At 43.8% G+C, this 5,001-nt stretch overlaps 1 long non-coding RNA gene across 1 annotated transcript; it reads right to left on the bottom strand.

The window, feature by feature from the left end:
* Positions 1-210: 210 nt before the first annotated feature.
* LOC148055720 (uncharacterized) lies at positions 211-3,095 on the bottom strand. The gene is made up of 3 exons (XR_015704487.1): positions 3,028-3,095; positions 822-881; positions 211-339 (listed from the first exon to the last, which is right to left on the bottom strand). It is a non-coding gene; the product is annotated as an uncharacterized LOC148055720 (long non-coding RNA).
* Between the last annotated feature and the right edge of the window lie 1,906 nt (positions 3,096-5,001).

The raw sequence follows: 5,001 nt of genomic DNA, 5'->3' as shown, positions 1-5,001 counted from the left end.
GAGAGAACAACTTCTCCGCAGCGGTCACAGACCACTGCAGCCACTGGCGGTGCTCCGGGCAGCATTCACACTAGGGATTTTCTTTGCCGACAGAAAGGCCCCTACAACACCCCTGTCTTTTTTCTGCTCGTAGAATATGTGCGATAGAGGCTAAAGTCTTCGCTGTAGCCAATGATTAAATGACATCATGTTTTCACTTACCTGGGGTACCAATACAATGATCTTCCAGTGGTTCCTTCAACTTCAGAAGATACAAATACTAGCAATCGTCTTTACTCGCTATGATCATTTCCATGGCAATGCTGTTATTTGTCTAGTGTTTCGTTTGTGCCAGGCACTCTGTGAAGAGGAAACAAGACAAAGCCTAAACGATTTACAGTTTGATGACCTGTGTCTGCAGCCTATGGTAGCACTTCTACAGTAATTCCAAAGGCACGCGTGTGTGTGAACACACGTGTACATGTTCATGGAGGAGTTGTAGCGCTTGCTTAATTTTTAGCCATTTCAAATCCGTGGTGGAGATGGGAGGAATGAGCATGTGGAGAAGGAAGAGCAGCAGAAGCAAGGTGAGACTACGTTTTTGGTGGCAGCATTAGCATAAACTGTGGAACTGCACTACCAGCATCACTGTAATCTTGTCTTTTTGGTGGCTTAAACTGCCATGGAACTGTGTTACACCTGCTGCAGAGATGCGAGCAGGACACTTGTGCAGACAGTATTGCAGGTGAGTATGGGTTGCAGAACCAGGGGACGAATACACAATACAACAACAACAACAGAGGAAGGAACAAAAAAAAAAAAAGAAACAGAAGTTCCATTACCTGTAAGGAGCAGCAGCTCCGCTCTGTGTAGCATTTGTGGTAGAGTTTTAGACAGCCACGCTGGAAAGAGCAGTAAAAATTGCACTTAGAAATACATAGGGAGCGACAAATGTCCTTTAGCAGAGTGGCAAGGCCAAATTTGCTTTTTTAAACCTTCACTTCCTGGGCTCTAAGCATTTCTAAGTCTTGAAGTTGAACAAGCCCATTATCAGTATGAAAAGACCAAAGAAACTGGAATGCTTTAACTTTACTTTCTTTCCTATCTTTCAAAAAAAAAAAAAAAAAAAGGCTTTTACCTCTTTGTAGTTCTGCCAAAATGAACAATTAACAATAATGAAATTGTTCCATATCACATAAACAGTGGCCTCGTATCTCACTTTTTTGTAGATGATTTATATCTAGCCTTTCATTTTGCAAGGATAGCAATAGGTCTAGCTATATTTATAAACAAAAATATAAATATAGGTATCACACAGCAAATGACTGTCAAAGTTTTGAACTGAACCTGTGGAAGTTCTGAAAAGTTCAATCCCAGTTTTTTCCATAATGTCACCAACAACCACTGTTTATTATCCATAGTAGGGTGTTCCAGTTTAAACAGATTCTCTTTGGTTTCTCAAATTCGGCAGGCTGTGTCCAAAATCTCTGTACCCTGAAAAGATCCAAGTAATAGCTAGACTTTTTCATGTTGTGTCACATCCAAAGATCGCTCCTTAGATAGATGATCGCTGAAAAACGCACCTTTCCAGAAAACTGTATGCTTTCTAATACTAGGTCTTTGTCAACAGACCAGCTCAGCTGTTTTGCTATCTGGACTGCACGTGAAAGAATGATCCATTGGTTTCTTGCTCTTCAGCTGCCCTTACAGACGACAAACAGGTTTCTGTATGGGACCCAGGAACAGAAGAAGGAGGACTAATATATAATATGTAATTTGGCATTGCACGCTTTGAGAGTGGTGTTTGGAAACAAGGAGAAAGTGAAAAACAATATGTTCAGTGGAATTTTCCTTCATGTATATATTTTATCTGCAGCTGCAATGTACAGAGGCCAAGTTATTAGAGGTGAACTGGAAAAGAAGCAATAAAATGCCATTAACTTCAGCACTTTAAAAGTTAGGGATGGAAATGACCCATAAGACCTCTGCCAGAGAAAGACTGCTTCTTCCAGGACCGTGATAAGTACACCGAATAGGGGAGAGTAGGAAGCACAGGCACCATACTTTAACCCTGCCTTTCCGCCTGCCCTGGGCTTTGCCTCTCTCCCCTCTCCCAGGTGGCACGCTGTTCCAGCGGGAGCGGCTCCGATCCTGCCACTGCCCACCCACAAGCTGGGCCAGCGCAGGAAGCCAGCTGTGCGGAGGAAAAAGCCGGGGGGGGGGGGGAGTGGACCTTCAGGAACAGGCTGCTGAGTTTTCATGGGCGCTTTTCAACAAACAAACAAATGTTATAATACCAGAAAATGAGAGGCTTTTCCTCACTGAATATGGATGAGATATTTAATATGAAGAAAGCCTACTATCGGTATATAGTCGCAGTATTGTCATAAGGATTTGTCCTTCAGAGATGGATTATACAACTTTTCTTATTACAGGAATGTGAAGATTAAAGATCCCAAATGCTCTATATTTTTGAGTTGCTGTAATAAATGTGCCAGGAATCTGGGGAGATTTCCAAAATGCATTTTAATCCATGGTAGGCTGGAAGTTGTGCACTGTAAGCAATTTTCATTGTTAGATGGAAGTAAATATAAATTACTGAAGAATCAGAAAATCCTGTTCCAACCAGCAGTTCGCACAGTATTTCAATCGTATGCGTACACTCTTTTGGAAGGAAGAAAGGCAAAAAATCTGTGATAAACTACCACTTAATGACACATTTTCAAAATCTAGATGTTGGTTTGCATATAGAAAAGCTTCTCCCGCACCTCCTAAACTGCACAAATAGCTGTTCTATATGCAAACTAGCATCTGCAGCACGTACGCACCGATATCCAGGGTGGTGCGTACGCAGAAATAGATGTGAAAATTGAGACTTACAATTGTAGAGGCCAAGCTGAGGTCCCTTTTAAAGTTAGTTTTCAGGTACTAATTTAAATACATAAAAGGAAAGAAATTGGGAGCTAGTCTTTCTGCCCTCCCCACTCTACTTATTTCAGACTTTCCCAACTGTGTTAGGTATGAAGGGGTCTGAGAAGAAAGTATTACCGTAGCTAATGCAGTGCCCGGGGTATGAGTCATACACCAGAGTGCCCGCTCCTGCCTGTGGACAGAGGGACTTGGAACACAAAAGGCTTCGAGGAGGAGGGACAGCACTTTAGCAGCCCCCAGCTACTGGGAGGCTGGAGGTGGAGCTGGCTGGTGATAACTGGATGAATTGTTTCCATCACATGGTTAATGACTCAGCATCATTATCCCAAAGTATTTATTTTTTCATCTCTACCAGCTTGTCCAGCACACTTGTGTGGAAAAGAATGGGGGGGACTGGGAGCGGGGAGGTAGGCATTAGGATTTGTAGCCTTTGCTGAGTGAGCATCATGCATATTTTCCACTGTTGCTTTGCCATCTCTAGGGTTTTAACACTACGACTGGAACACCATCAGAGAGATTACCACTGAGTTCAGTGAAGCTTGGATCAGGGCTCAGGCACCCCTCAGTCAATAAATACACCCTTCTCTTCCACAGCAGCAAGGAATTCTAACCCAGTTGCCTGTGTGCACACATATTGCTTCTACATGCACACGTGCGGCTGGAAACCCATCACCGAGGTTGACAACAGTGAAGGAGCAAAGCAAACATTGACTACTCTCTTCCCACATTCTCCAAAATATCAGGAGTTATGCCTCTCCACAACACTGGCAACCGCTGAGTAGAAATGGCCGTGACAAGAGTGGGAGTAATCAGCGTATGTGCAGTATATACTGATACGTAGCTGCTGCAGCCCTCGTTCCCTTTAGCGGGTTCCCAGAATAAGAAAGTGATAGTATGTGTAGGTTTATTTTAAGTAGGGCTAGAGCACACATATAGCTGGCTTGTACAGAGTCCCCTGCAAATACTGTTTACTCGGTGGGATATATTATGTCACCATGGCCCTAAATACCTCTGCTTTGCAGACCGAATTCAACACATAACTTTTGAAAAACAGTAACGCTTCCAATATCTTTTCTGTTGTCAGTGGAGAAGTGTTAATGTGGCTTTTGGTGCTTATCTGTATTTACTGCTAGCCCGCTGGCTCTCTGTCACTAATGTTCATAAAGACACCCACAACAATGAACAGTGGAGCCTTGCTAATGCCTCCCACCAGCCACATGGCATGCAGAGCTTAAGGTTGGAAGGTCACATATTCCTTCCCTTTGTTTTTATTCCCCATTTGGTGAAGACCTACCATGCAAGGGCACTCAGTTGGCTGCACTGTTTGGACTGGAAGGCCTTTTTCCAGCAGGAGGTACACTCGCTCCCTAGTCTTCAAAATGAAACCCAATCAGCAAAAAGAAGACGAGCCCAATCCTGTACAGAAGTATTTAAAACAATTGATGGTTGTCATTGAAGTGTCAGGGACCATCCTGCCCCTGCGTCCTGCCCCGGTCGGCAAAGAACAGAGATAATGGTGACCCCAGTTCATAAAGAGCACAATCACTGAAGGCCAGTTTGTACCAGTCAGCCTGGTACCGTGGGATGCTCCTTGCCCTTCTTTCCTGCACCAACTGATTGCACATTGTATCAGCAGCTGCTTTGGCCGCTGAGGACAACGCGTGCATATGCTAACACAAGAAATAGCCCATTAGCTATTTTCTAGCTACCCAGAGCTACCTCAGCATGCAGTCTGCTACATGAGCAATATCTTCTAGTGCAGAGAGCAGATTTGTTGGCTGGGCAGTCATACGGCATGTAAGGTCACTACACTGAGCTTTTCTACCATCTGTGCTTCTCTGTTCTCTTACTTAGGGGGGGCAGCCAAAGGCAGAATCCAGCTCTTAATTTAGACCCCAAATGTTATATAAAAGTTATTCCTCCCAGATGGACTCGGTCCCAGAAGTCACTGCTATAAAAGACTTGTAAACCAGTCAATTTTACAAATAAAGATGAATCAAGGCCTCCCCGTGTTATCTATTTCTGTTTCCTATTCCCTACTTCTAGGCATGTGCTCACTTAATGACTCCGGTACACACCCAAGGAATCGGA

The sequence above is a fragment of the Nipponia nippon genome, unplaced genomic scaffold (genome assembly GCF_047370975.1).
Source record: "Nipponia nippon isolate SJK-2023a ecotype South Korea unplaced genomic scaffold, ASM4737097v1 scaffold_2, whole genome shotgun sequence".
In the NCBI taxonomy this organism is placed as follows: domain Eukaryota; kingdom Metazoa; phylum Chordata; class Aves; order Pelecaniformes; family Threskiornithidae; genus Nipponia; species Nipponia nippon.
The sequence above is the reverse complement of the archived record's forward strand: the minus strand, read 5'-3'. Positions and strand labels throughout refer to the sequence as shown.